Source organism: Acomys minous, assembly GCF_964271855.1.
Source record: "Acomys minous genome assembly, chromosome: 9".
Lineage (NCBI taxonomy): Eukaryota > Metazoa > Chordata > Mammalia > Rodentia > Muridae > Acomys > Acomys minous.
In genome coordinates this window covers 101574975-101589949 of record NC_140490.1, presented here as the reverse complement: position 1 = coordinate 101589949, position 14975 = coordinate 101574975, and the positions used below count along the sequence as shown (strand labels likewise).

General features: G+C 43.6%; 1 long non-coding RNA gene across 1 annotated transcript; it reads right to left on the bottom strand.

Annotated features, from left to right (window-relative positions):
- Positions 1–1878: 1878 nt before the first annotated feature.
- LOC311604743 lies at positions 1879–11804 on the bottom strand. Its single transcript, XR_014781645.1, has 3 exons — positions 11478–11804; positions 3045–3291; positions 1879–2264 (listed from the first exon to the last, which is right to left on the bottom strand). It is a non-coding gene; the product is annotated as an uncharacterized lncRNA (long non-coding RNA).
- Positions 11805–14975: the final 3171 nt, after the last annotated feature.

Below are 14975 nucleotides of genomic sequence, written 5' to 3'. Positions count from 1 at the left end.
AAAAGAGCAACAGGCCGAATGTAGTGGATTAAATAGGAAATGTGAGATAAGGAATTTGATGTGGTAGAGCTCGCTCTTTGAGGGATTTCGCTACAAAAGGGAGTTAAAAAATGATGTGATGAAAAGTAGGGGATGTCCATGGAATAAGCCATCAAAAGTTAAAGGCTGGCGGCTTAGGAGAAAGATAGAAGATACTGGAGCAATATCCTTGTCTAGGTGACAGAGTCTGTGTTGTGTGGGAGAATGTGTCATTCTTTCTCACTCAGTGGTTCTCAACCTGTGGGTCATGGCCCCTTTGAGGGTCACATATCAGACACCCTGCATATCAGATATTAACACTACTATTCATAACAGTAGCAAAATTACAGTTATGAGAGAGCAATTGAATAATTTTATGGTTGGGGATCGCCACAACACGAAGAACTATAAGAAAGGGACCCAGGAATAGGAAGGCTGAGAAACCAGGGCTCTAACTCGATCAAGAAGGCAGAATGTCTGGGTGCAGATGCTGCTGGCAAGTCCGTTAATGGTGACGACCAGTTGAAATTCCCTTCTGACTTGAGTCAGTTTGGTTTGGTAAAGTAGGAAAGAAGACCTCAGCTAGTCACAAAAAAAGTAAGAGGATGTGTTGACATTTAGGAAATGAACCTCATTGAACACGAGCGTGAACGTACAATGAGCAGCATCGTGAGGCTACCGAGGGCCCTTGCAAATCAAGGGCAGTAATTGACCGTGTTTTTCCCCATCTGCCATCATGGTCGGTGCCGAGTAGACAGATAGAAGGTTTCACAAGGCTCAGCGAGCTGAGAAGTGGGAAACAGACGAGGATCTAGGAGATTGTAACAACCATTAAAACTGAGTAGGGGGGGGCATGTTGAGGGTACACCAAGTGGATGGGGGTGGGGCAATGGACAGTTTGGGACACTATAGAATTGAATGCTCTGGTGAGTGCCTTGTGCAAGGGTAAACATCTATAAATGTGAATAACCCTGCTCACCAGGGAAACTGAGCTTTAGGGACATAACTCGTCAAATTACCTGTCCCAGTTCCCTGGGGCTGGGAAATGACCCAGTGAAGAGCTAAGTTTGGAGTGAAGAGAAAGATTTAGAAAAAAAAAAACCTTCTCCGACAATAGTATTTACAATAATTAGACAAGGTTGTAACCAAAGTGCTTTGCAAATGCAACAATGAGATTCACGGTTTGGGGGTGTGGATATAGCTTGGTGGTGGGGTACTTGCATGCCCAAAGCCCTGGAAAGGATCCCCAGCACCACAGGGCCTCGTCTAGCCATTTCTTTTCAAGCACTGGGGAAAGCTCCCAGCATCAAATGAAGGCACAACACTGAATTTAAAACTGTCTTACTTTTGTTCCAAGTAGAGTGTTATCAACACTCTTTGCCCCCAAATTAGTTTAGAAATTGATAAATGTTGCCCCACCCAGCGAAGAGAATGAGAGAGTTATTCACACTTGAAGGACAATGGAGTCGGCTTCCAAACAAGGCTGAACATGACTGAGTGGGAGGAGGGGGCCGGGGTGTGCTAGATGTGGAATGAAGTCGGCTTGCTTTCTGGAAGCAAGAGATAGAACGCACTTACGTTCTGACAGGCTTGGCCACGTGTAGGGTAGAAAGGGGAGGGAGGAGGAGGGTTGGAACCTCAACCATTAGTGGTCCGGCATAAAAAGGTGCAATTGGCCCAGGTGAGGTGGTTCAGTGACTAAAGAAGCTTGCCGCCAAGTCTGACGACCTGAGTTCGATTCCCAGGACCTATGTGGAGGTAGGACCCACCTGACTCCCACAACTTGTCCTTTGACCTACACATGTATACTTGTAGCAGGCATGCACTCTGCCCCTGCTCTCTCTCTCTCTCTCTCTCTCTCTCTCTCTCTCTCTCTCTCTCTCTCTCTCTCTCTCTCTCTCTCTCACACACACACACACACACACACACACAAATAAAATGAAATAAAATGGAATTGGCTTTTATTACAAATTATGTGTGTGTTGTAAATCTGTTGTGTAGCAGGGCAATTAAAATCTTAAATTTCAGGGTTAGGCTGGGATTTAAATCCTGTGTCCTTAACCTTGCGGTCCTTACTAGCTATTTGACCCTATGGAAATTACCCAGTGCTCCATTCTGTTTAGACTGACCTGCAGGCCACAGAGGATCAGAACAGCATCACTCTAACCTGCCTCTTCTCTTTACAGCTTTTGTCTCCTGCATTAAAAACTTCCACTGGAGTAGAATTCTGTAATTGTGTAGAGAACCTGAAAAATAAAATTTATACTTTTATTGAATTTCAACTAATCTACTCAACAACCACCATAAACAGCCCAATCCTTGGATTTATTACGTGTAACCAGATTTTAGCATATTTAGAACAAGTCTTATTTTGTATTTATCTTTTTAACTGTTAATTTTATGAGGTCTAAATAACCAAATACATACTTAACAATAAAAAAATCTAATATCTGAATTGAGATATACTGGAAGTGTAAAGTAAACACCATATTTTGAACACTTAGTTTGTAAACAAATGTACTTAAAATATCTCACTGATTAAAAAAAATTTGGGGGGGTGATGGTGGTGAGACGGTATCCTGTAGCCCAGATGGGTCTCTCTCTCTCTCTCTCTCTCTCTCTCTCTCTCTCTCTCTCTCTCTCTCTCTCTCTCTCTCTTTTGGTTTTTTCAAGAGAGGGTTTCTCAGTGTAGCCTTGGCTGTCCTGGACCAACTTTGTAGATCAGGCTGGCCTCGAACTCACAGCGATCTGCCTGCCTCTGCCTCCCGAGTACTGGGATTAAAGGCGCACGGCACTACCACCTGGCTCCAGATTGGTCTTAAACACCCTCTGTAGTTGAAGATAACCTTGAGTTCCTGATCCTCCTACCCTGGTTTCCTAAGAGCTGAAACAGCAGGTGTGCCAACATACCCAGCTTGGGTTGCAAGTTAAATATTTTCAATATTCTGGATCAAGATATACTATTTGAATTAGTCTCTTCTCTTTGGTTTTTGAAATGACACTTGTCAAACACTTCAGTTACGTACCTGGCTTGCATCATGATTAATAGATCACTTGGGCACGGAGCAGCCAACTCAGCCAGGCCTGGCTCTCAGGCCAGCCACCTTCTACTGTCTAAATTCAGTGCTGGAAAGAAGACGAGAGGGGGTGGGAAGCGACACATGTTCTTCCTTCCCGGCAGGAAGCTGTGGCAAAGACAGTGTTCATAGCGAGTTCTTCATCTCACAAGCGGTTTCTTCTACGGAGGATTCTTTCTACTACGTTCCAGGCAAGCTGTGCTTTTTGGAAAGGTTAAAAAAAAAAAAAAAAAAAGGAGTCACATCAGCAGCCCAGACAAACCATTCAAAGGCAACTTGTTCCATTTTTAAGAGTTAGGGGACAGGACATAGGGTCTGCTCCATCTTTCCTCCTCAATGGACGGAGGGGAGCGGATTAAGATACCATCCATGCATGGGCTCCTTCGTCCCAGCAGCCATCATGCCCTGCTTCTACTCAGCACCTCCAAAGGATGCCCAAGGTGTCATGAAGAACAGTCAGGAAGACATCTACAGAGCCGGAGAGATGGCTCAGAGGTCAAGAGCACTGACTGCTTTTCCAGAGGTCCTGAGTTCAATTCCCAGCAACCACATGGTGGCTCATGACCCATCTATAATGTGATATAATGTCCTCTTCTGGTCTGCAGGCATACATACAGGCAGAGCACTGAATACTTAATAACTAAACAAAAATCTAAAAAAAAAAAAAAGAGAAAAAAGAAAGAAAGAAAGAAAGAAGACATTTGTAAATGTGATAGGAACAGAGAAGTTAGCAAAAAGAAACACACCGGGCAGTGGTGGCGCACACCTTTAATCCCAGCACTTGGGAGGCAGAGGCAGGTGGATCGTTGTGAGTTCGAGGCCAGCCTGGTCTACAAAGCGAGTCCAGTACAGCCAAGGCTACACAGAGAAACCCTGTCTCCAAAAACCAAAAACCAAAACCAAAAGCAAAAAGAAACACGTAGAAAACAAAAGTTGGCTTCCCCACCTCACCCATTGCATTATTGAAACTGTACTCCCTGACTCTGGTTAAAAAAAAAAAAAAACTAACTAAAAACAAGTCAGTCAAATATTTACATGCAGAAGTAGCCCTGGCAGCAAATTCAAAGATAACTATTAAAGCCCGCAGAGGTTGCTTCTGTATCGGGGGCTTTGAGACTCTGGGCCTCAATTAACCTTTCCAAATAGGAACTGACAGCCTTGCATGGAAAATATGGGGTGACTAAAATGTTTTTTGAAGAATGTTTGACTACAAAGTAAACAGCCCGAATAAAAAACATTAGATCGGATGCTGCCTCCACATTCCATAAAGCTGAACACACAGCAAAATGCACTGCGTGGTTGAAAAGGGATCGCAAAAACAAGTTGAGTTTAGCCAAAGTATGTGGAATTAGTCGTGTCAAAATCAGACAGAGACTTTGTTGTTGTTGTTGTTATTTTAGGTCTTGACATGATGTTGCTTAGCTGACATTAAAAGCATAGCTTCAGAGATCCTTATCCACACGCCTTCTTGTCATTTCTGGAGCCAAAGCAATGCATGAGAAAAGATTTACTAGATGTAGTATTCGCTTTGAAGGGGGATGCTCTTTTGGTGGTCAAAATATTTGTGTGTGTGTGTGCAAAGTACATAGTCCTCGGATTCAGTATTTCATTATGATGGAAGCAGAAGGAAGGTGGCCTTAGGGAATTTGTAGCATCGTAGCTACGACCGTGAGAGGGGACATCAGGACATTTCAAAGCAACACACACAGACAAGTGCTAAATGCCAGGAGCACATGTCTACAAGCCAGTATTCCACTGTCAGCGTCTGAAGATTTTATTATGCAGCCCAGTAGTCTCATCTGGTCTGTGTCTGTAAGATGCTCAATGTTGTGTCTCTGAGAATCTAATTAATCAGAGAGGCCTTGTATCAGCCAGCTGTAGAAAAGTCTTACACACCCACACCCACACACGTGTGTGCGTGTATATATATATATATATATATATATATATATATATTGTTTTGTTGTTTTTGAGACAGGGTTTCTCTGTGTAGCCTTGGCTTGATTCGCTTTGTAGACGAGACTGGCCTCAAACTCACAGAGATCTGCCTGCCTCTGCCTCCTTGAGTGCTGGGATTAAAGTGTGTACTACCATGCCCAGCTGACTTTGTTATATTTTAAGCAAGTGTCATTCAGTAAGTCTTAAAGGGTAGTATGCCCAAACCCAGCAGTGCCATTCACCTCACTGTCTTGTTCACCGTGAAGATCGTTACTGTTTTCTGATCCTTTGCACTAGCTATTTCCTGTCTGGTCTCCAGTGTCTCTGAGCTGCTGAGCCCTCCTCCCCTTCCCTCCTCTCCCCCTCCCTCTCTCCCTCCCTCCCTTTCTCTCTGTCTGTCTCTCTTTGTCTCTGTCTGTCTGTCTGTCTCTCTCTCACACCCACACCCACAGACAGACACACACAGCTAGGGGATTTCTCTGCCGAGTAGTCCTTAACTTTGAACTCTCCTACTTCTTGGACTTTATCCTGCCAATGCTCTGACTTGGGACACTCAGTAGCACTTAGAACAGTATTTTAATTATGCCTCGATTAGCCTTAGATACAGAAATTGTGCCCGATCCCGCTTCTGCCTAGTATAGTTCCTGCAGAGCACAGAGGCACTGTCTACATTTCCCAATCACAATTAAAAGTCCCACTTTGAGGTTTCTGTGTAAGAAGACGGCTTGTCGTGATCCTGCGGTGGATTCAGGTGGCTTTTGCACTGTTGTTCAGTGCGCCTTCCAACTTGCCCTCTAGGCTTGAAAGGCCTTCAGCTCAGCCTGCTCCCAACTGCGGCCCGCTTCCTCTCCTCTCTGAGGGAGAAATGCTTGCCTGGTTATGTTGCTCTCTGACTTTAGAAGGACCCCACAGAAGAGCGGCGTGGGCCACAGGGGAAATGGTTGCTTCAGCCGACCATCCGCTGAAGACCGAGGCAGCCTTTTCAGAACGATTGCTGAAGTTTTCACCACACAGCACACTTACTCTTTCTTTCTCACACATACTCCTTCTTCACAATTTGGGGAACAGTGGGCCATTTCCAACTCCATCAAATATGCTATAATTAAAAGGGTCTAAAACCTTAAGCACAGAGAGCGAGGTGCTCACGCTTTCACAGAGCAAAGGCTTCTAAGCATGGATACTAGAATCGAACCCAGAAAGAAGGGGTAAGAGATTCCCTTTCGTTATGCACACCTCTACATTAATAAAGAACATGGATCTGAAATAAAAGCTGAAGCTCCTTATACTTCTAGTGTTTTGGAATAAATATAATGTAAAATCTTCCCCCAAAATGTTTCCAGGCTTCTGATAAAAGCTCCCCCTCCCCCCGCCCCCGAGCAAGGGAAAGTGTGAAAGGAGCATCCTTAATAAAGATAATAAAGATATTAGCATTAGTTACATCTTCAAATATATTCAATCAGTCCCACGGTAAATCTCAAAGGGGCTTTGAATGTTTATTATTATATAGTAATAATAATAAAATGATAATTTGTATTGGATGTGTCATGGCATGTGTGTAGAGGTCAGCGAATGACGGGGTTGTCTCCTTCCACCTTATACAGACTCTAGGGATTAAACTCAGGTCATGGGGCTTGGGTAGCAGGTATCTTCATCCACTGAACCTTTTTGCTGCCCCCGGAGATTTTGTATTTTATTCATGAGAATAATGGCTCATGTCTTTGCTAGAGATTCAATGGCAAGCCACTCATGTCACCTTCTTTCCCATTCCTCTGGGCTGAAAATACGTAATGGCGTGCAGAAATAAACTGAGTAATCCAGTCACTGCTATGTGCATCCATCAATCTTTTCTTTTTTTTTAAAGATGTATTTATTTATTATGTATACAGTGTTCAGCCTGCATGTACACCTGCAGGCCAGAAGAGGGTATCATGTCACATCATAGATGGTTGTGAGCCACCATGTGGTTGCTGGGAATTGAACTCAGGACCTTTGGAAGAGCAGCCAGTGCTCCTAACCTCTGAGCCATCTCTCCAGCCCCGCATCCATCAATCTTTTAGAGGAGAAGGTTGAAATTACATTTGAATAGTGGATCCGCTATTTATAGGCCACAGACAACCATCAGCCACCATGTTTTTCCTGAGGTACTAAATGTAATATCCAACCTACAACCACCTACTCACTTACAACCACTGCCATGTGCGAGCTGCAGGGCTGTGTGCTTCCACTAGGCAGGTGCCTCTTCAGCTCTCCATGGCTGAGAAAGGCAGACCAGGGACTCAAAGACACACCTTTCAAATGTGCTCCTCACATTGGTCAGAAACACTGGAACAAAACCAGAACTTAATAAGCTGGATAGCTCCTACAGCTGTCGGAGAACATACTTTTAGAATGCCACAGGTTGCACGGTGTTTTGTGCTGGGCAAAGCATAAGAGGAATGGCTCCTCTCATCCTGTGGGTCGAAACCCCTGGGCGGGGGAAGCAGGTGTTGAACGACCCTTTCACAAGGGTCACCTAAGACCGTTAAGACCATTGGAAGCACACAGAAGCAAAATTACAATTATGAGGTAGCGACAAAAATAATTTTATGGTGGTGGCGGTGGCGGTCACCAGAACATAAAGAGCTGTATTAAAGTATCACAGTGTTAGGAAGTTGAGAACCACTGGTCTAGAGGGTCAATTTGCCAAGTCTGTAATTTAAAATTAAGACAAACATTTGCAAGGTATCCGTTCTTGTTTTAGGAGAAGCCTAACTGTTGAGCCCAGGCTGGCCTCAAATGTGTGATCCTTCCGTCTCAGCCTTCTGAGTGTTAGGACTATAAGTGTGTACCACTATGCCAAGCCTAAGAAGTCAAACCCCTTTAAAGACCAGTAAACACAAATAGAAACACCTTGTGTGTTAAGCAATGACTTTCAACTTTGTTTCTAACTAGGGCCTAAAGAGAAAAGGTATAGTTACCCTAAGACTGATTTACTTGTCCATATGAGGAAAGCATGGTTTGGACCCAAAGTGCTAGCTCCTTCTGATGGTCCTAACATTTTATGGCAGATTGTGGGCTCTCTATGAATGCCCAACGGACCGGGGCTGGCTCCAAAGACAAGTAAAGATGACCAGGGTGAGCAATTTTCTTTAAATAGAATCCTGATCAATTGTTCATTATTTCAAACTTGATAGCAATAACCTCACTTTCCTCAGTCTATGAGAGATTAACAAATGATCCTGATACTGCTAAGTGACATGGGCTTACAGGGAACACTGAGTAGCATGCAAACAGTACCTAGTGTTGCTATGGGGATGAGATTCCACGTTTCCAGGTGAAAAAAAAAAGTGGGATCTTTTCTTTTTTTAAGATTCATTTATTATGTATAGAGTATTCTGCCTGCATGCACACCTGCACATCAGAAGAGGGCACCAGATCTCATCATAGATGGTTGTGAGTCACCATGTGGGTGCTAGGAATTAAACTCAGGACCTCTGGAAGATCAGCCAGTGCTCTTAACCTCTGAGTCATCTCTCCAGCCCCAAATCTAATTTTCAATGAAAGAAATCCAGGAAACAAACAACCCAAACCAATTAAACAAACAAACCAACAAACAATCAGGGTGTGCCAGTACAACTATAGCCAACTATAACACATCAATTAGACATGGTCTCAGGCCACAGTACCAGGACTAGTACAGCCATAAACGCTCTTACTACAGGAACACACAGACAGTTTACAGTATTCTTTGTCAGGTTATGCTCTGTGCTAGGGCTTGCTGACTTTTCATCACAACCTCCCCACCCCACCCCCACCCCCCACCCCCGAGAAATAGCTAGTTATTCAGGCAAAACCAGAAGGAAAGACCATCCAGGCTGAGTAGTATGTCCTAACCCAGGGCATTATTTTAAGAAGCAAGCTTATGATATTCACATGGACACATTTATGATGTTATGGTCAATTAAAAAAAAAATCAGGGGCCAGGAGAGATGGCTCAGTGATTAAGAGCGCTGGTTGCTTTTCCAGAGGACACAGGTTCAATTCCAAGGACCCACATGGCAGCTCACAACTATCTAAAGCTCCAGTTCTTGGGGACCTGACGCAGACAAAAATGCAAGAAAAACACCAATGCACATAAAATAAAAATAAATAAGTTATTTGAGGTTTCCTCTTTCATTGTGAAGGAACAGATTTGCAAACTGGTCAAGAAAGGCCCAACTCCCTCCCAAAGAGTGTGACCCTGTGGAACTCATATGGTGTGGCACAGGTCCGTTTTGTGACTGGTAATAAAATCTTGAGAATCTTGCCCCCAATCTCCCTGAGGATCTCTACCATTTGATTAAGAAAGAGGTGGAAGTCTGTGTGCATCATGAGAGGACTGAAGGATAAAGATGCTAAGTTCCACCTGACAGAGAGCAGAATCCACTGGTGAGCTTGTTACTATAAGATTAAGGCAGGTCCTCCCATCCAATTGGAAATACAGGTCGAGCACTGCCTCTGCTCTAGTGGCATAAATTCTCTTGTGCACACAAGCAATAAAATCACTATAAATAAATTAAAAAAAAAAAAAGAAAACCAGAGTATGAAAGTGTATGTTTAACATTTTTGTTTATATTTTAACAACTGCATACATTTCATCATAAAAATAGGTAATAAAATACCAAAATAGGCTTCTGTTATTAAATGCCTGAGCCTCTATTAAAATTATCTTGGAAAGCTGTCGGTGCCCTTCCTGACCAGCAGGAATAAGACTCACGACAACCAGGTTCCTTCTCAAGACGGTTTACTCAGGAATGAATCTTCAACAGCTTCGCTAGACAGAGAATGGCCCCGCCCCCAGGCAGGCAAAGGCTTATACCCTCAGCAAGAGCCAATCAGGGAGAGCCACGTTAGCCTCCCCATAGGTCTGAAAGGAGTCATGGAGATGTAAGGCTTGATGCCCGTGCTGATAGCCATATAAGGACTTGTTTACTAGGGAGAGCACTCACCGTCGGGAGGGTGGAAGGCGGAAGCCAGCGCCATCTTTAGGCGTGGCTGCATCGCAGCTCTCGACAGAAAGCATCTTTTAAAAAATAGTGGCTTTGGAGCTGGAGAGATGGCTCAGCGGTTAAAAGCACTGACTGCTCTTCCAAAGGACCCGGGTTCAGTTCCTAGCACCCACATGGCAGCTCACAACTGTCTGTAACTCTGAGATCTGACGCCTTCACCCAGACATACGTGCAGGCAAAACACCCATGGTACATACAACAAAAATAAATAAATTATTTTAAAAAATAGTGGCTTTTTCCAGGCATGGTGGCATACACTTTTAATCCCAACACTCCAGATGCAGAGGCAAACGGATCTCTTGAGTGTGAGGCCAGCCTGGTCTACAGAATGAATTCCAGGATAGCCAGGGCTACACAGAGAAACCCCGTTTCAAAAAGAAACCAAACCAAACGAAAAGACCAAAAAGTGGTTTTACTTTTTTACTTTTCATACAAGTATGTTCGAGATTATATCTGTTACCTCCTTTTGTTCCCCTGGACAGTTTCACTTCTACATTCATAACACACACCGAATTTTAATTAATTGATTAATTAATTAATTGTACTATTATTATTTATTAATTAGGTTCTGTTTTGAGACAGGGTCTGCTGATCCTCCTGCTGCCACCTCCCAAGTGCTATAATGACAACCACAGTGGGCAGCAAAGCATTTTCTTCAAACCCTGACTTGATTCTTTTCAATGAATGTCAGTCAACCACACTATGACATTCTATCCTCAGGGAAATATGATACATCGTGCCTCTGGGAACTTATCCTAACCAAATAAATAAAATATTCCTTATACTGTGCTGAAGGGCCTCTTTGAACTTTAGGAAGGTATTTAGTGTAGCTGTGCACATCTTAAAGAGGTGTCGGTGGTAATCAGCTCTGAACCCACAGGCAGCGCCCAGTCACACCCTGAGGCTCTAGTATTGGGCTTACCCACAATTCAGCCCTGGAATCGGAGCAATTGAATGGAACAGGCTTCTTTCCTAGACATTTTAGGAGATGAAGGCATGTACGGACTGAACTGATATACTTGGGAGCTCCCTGTCACCTGTTTAGTCAGAAAGGGGGCTCTATGTCCTTTCTCAACCTTCTACCTGTCACAGCAGTAGAATCCCATATTCCACAATTTCAAAATGCCCGACAAGCTGCTCACAGACACCACAGGCACGCACACTGGTGGTGTGGTTATTTTTTTTATCAGTATTGCCTAATAATGCTTATTATTAGGCCTCTAATTATTATTACAGCAGTATTTTCTAACCTGCAAACAATCAGTTAAGACACTTGTTATATTTAAAAAATAGCTTTAGTTAACCTGGGGCAGGGCAGATATTAATCCCCTAAACTACTTCCCATAGTGGGAAGGTATCCCATACCTGCCCCAATCCCATGGCATCTGCTTCTAATAATTTCTGTCAAGTTACCTACCAGGCATAATCCCAAATACTTGCTAATTATCAGCATCTGGGCCAAGTCTCCATCCATGCCGGCCATGTGCTTTTCCTCCACCTAACCCATGGCATAGCCTTCTTCCTCCTCTCCTCTCCTTTCCTCCCAAAGCCTGGGAACCTTAGCTACACCTATCCCATTTGCCCTGCCCAGGTGTGGTGACCTTTTATTGGTCAAACAGTTTAGGCTCTTAGGCAAGGTACAAGGTGGGACAGAGACAGCAAGCAGTAATTAGCATCAAAATACATCAGACCAACCTTCAACACACTGGTGGAGGCAGGCCTAGACAATGAAGAAACCTGGGAATGTAACTTTTATCATCAAAACAAACAACAAAAACCAAACAACAATAACAAAAAACAACAACAAAAACCATTTGGTGGGAGGCTGTGCTAATAATCACACTGAGATGGCAGGCGTAGAGACCAGAGCCACTTTGGCAAACTAGGACAGACTGAGGAGCTCTAGCAGGCCTCGCCATGGCAAACATGGTGCCAACAGGTTTTGCCTTTTATCCTTCACCCCTTTGCTAAAAACTGTTGATTACATTCTTAAAGGTAGCCCCCAGGGTCCACTCCCTTCTTTGGCTACTAACTCATATTCTTGAGACAAAACAAACACAATCAAAGTTCATTATTTGACTAATGTGTCCAATCAGGACCTACCAACACACCCTACTACAGACTCCCTCCTTTTTCTTAAAAACCCACTCCTGAAAACAACGACAACAAACCACCAGCTTGCTTGCTACTGCTACTGCTTGTGGCCTGTCTTTGCAGCCTCCACTCACACACGCACACATACCCTGCTTGCCCCTCTGGGGTAATGAAATCTCCTTTGTGCTGAGCATTTGGTGTCTGGGGGTGTGCTGTACCGATCGGTGGTGGGGGCGAAGAGGGGGGGACAAGCTCCTTACACAGGTGGTACCCGCTGTGAGGAACAGCCCTCCGTACTGATCTGTGAAGGCTGGGAACGGGAAAGTGAGGATGGAATTTGAGACCGGGGAAAACATGGGAAGCTGCCTTCATGTACCTGAAAAATGGTATGATGAACTGGGCGTGGTGGTGCACAGCACTTGGGAGGCAGAGGCAGGCAGGTGGCTGTGAGTTCGAAGTCAGCCTGATCTACAAGGCGAGTCCAGGAACGCACAGAAAAGCCCTGCCTCGAAAATCACAATAAAAAACAAACAACAACAACAACAACAAAAAAAAGGCAGCGCGATGAACTGGCTGACAGGCTTCTCATTTTAACACAGCGATGTTGACCAAGCCGAAGAGGCCTCACAGTCTGTAACAAATGCTTGTGAACAGACTCAAAAAGCAGATGCTTTTAAAATTTTTTATTTTTATTAATTTTTAAATATTTTATTAATTTATTCATATTACATCTCAATTTAAAAATTAAAAAAGAAACAAGAAAACCGAAAAATATAATAGAATAAAAAAAAAAGAAAAAAAAAAGAAAAAAGCAGATGCTTCTCAGTTATTACAAGAATAGGCTGGAAGGACTCACTGAGGGACTCAGAACCCAGCACAGTACCTGCGGTACACCATGCTGCCTTAGGCACAGGTTTTCAGTGCAGGATTCTGGGGCATAGTTCACTGAACAGACAGGTGTAACCAAAGCTTTTAAAAGTGACTTAGAAATTGCGCTTAGAGGCAAAGAGAAAAATTCAATTAAAACTTTTTTTTTCATGGAGTAGAAAAGTGTTTTTTAAACTACATATATAGTTTGTATATATTGATCATACTATTTACCAACAATCATGAACTTTAAACTTTACCTATCAGGTGATAAGTGCCATTTGCTTTCAGTTATGGGAAATGTTATCGAAGCCGGTTTTAGAAGTGGTAGATTGCTTTGGACCGCATGTTTAAAATTTATTGTTTGCTATTTTTAAGTGTGTGTGCCCAAAAGACCAGAGGTGTCACATCTCTCCAGAGCTGGAGTTACAGGTGTTTGATGTGAGTGCTGGAAATAAAAATTTGGATCTCCTGAAAGAGCAGTGACTGCAGCTTTAAATATAAACTTGAACTTTCAAAGCAAGGAAAAGTTTTTTGTTTTCATGTAACCAACTAATTTTAAAATTATTTGTATTTGAGAGGTTTTAATCTTGCTATTTGCATATCTCCGCCCAATATGGATTTCAAGTTAGCTTATAAGCACCGTTACCTGCAAACAACAAAGTTTTGTAACCTGTGTTTTTCCTCTGTGAGCACTAGACACACACACACACACACACACACACACACACACACACACACACACACACATTCTCTCTCTCTCTCTCTCTGAATAGGATCTCAGGTGAGCAACCTGCATTTCTAGCACTAAGCATCTTGTGGGGTGAGTTTGCCTTCTGTGCTCGTTTCTGCCTTTAAGGACTATCATTCTCAGTGTTTCTGAGTTCTCAAACTTGCTGCATACCCAAATCACTTGGGAAATTTTAAAAAAAAGTTGCCAAATGCTCTCCATCAGCATTTTAAAACTTGGGGAGTAGTGATGTACTTCATCATTATTATGAGAATAAAGACATGACCAAGGACAAGGTCATTAACCTGGGTAACTGACCCAACACACCAGCGCATCTTGTGGTATTTAGCTACACAGGGACACAGGGAAAAACTGACTGTGTCCTTGCCAAACTCCATTTCCCAGATGTGCAACATACGCTACACCATTAAAAAAAAAAAAGTTCCTACTGTTGAGTAAGCACCAACATGGAGATGGAAGCAGTGGTATTATTTCTCTGATGAATCTCTTTGGTCGTCTGCTAATGCTGTGTTTATGACCCTGTTGCAATCTGCAGATTCTTTGCAGCACAAACTTTTTATTCCAACTAGATCAAGGGAGGCAGGCTGGCAGGGTCCGGTTGCTGCTCAGCTTGTACTGCCATTGTACACTGTTCTTACACTCATCAAAGTGCTTTCATGTCTCCAATTTCACATGGCCATCAAAGAGCAGGGGCTGGACTGTGTTCCTGCTGAGTAAACTGGGGGCTCAAAGTGGTGTTAGAGCAAGGCAGAACTGAGGCCAGAAGCAGGTCTGTGGACTACTGGGAAATGCTCTTCTCACACGGGGCTGCCTTTTCCTACTTCTCACATCCAGAGCCTAGGCACACCCCCAAAGGATGTCTTCTTTCCCAATATACTTCCATTTGGAGTGATGCTGGGGACCAAGCCCAGGGTGGTACAAAAAATGCTCCATCCACTCCCTGTTTTTCTAAGGAGGGTCTTGTTATGAGTATCAGGCTAGTTAGGAGCTCAAGGTTTTCCTGCCCCAGACATCCCCAGGTGGGTGCTACCACACAGTGAAAAAACAAAAAACGAAACTCACTTGTGACCATTTGTCCCTTGTAGTTAGTTCTACTGTGTGAAGGGCAGAGGCAGGTGGTACTGTGCTGCACTGCAAAGAGGTACAAAGTGGAAAAGGGCCCATGGAAGCATGGAATTTGGGGAAAACCTTGGTGGGTGTTTG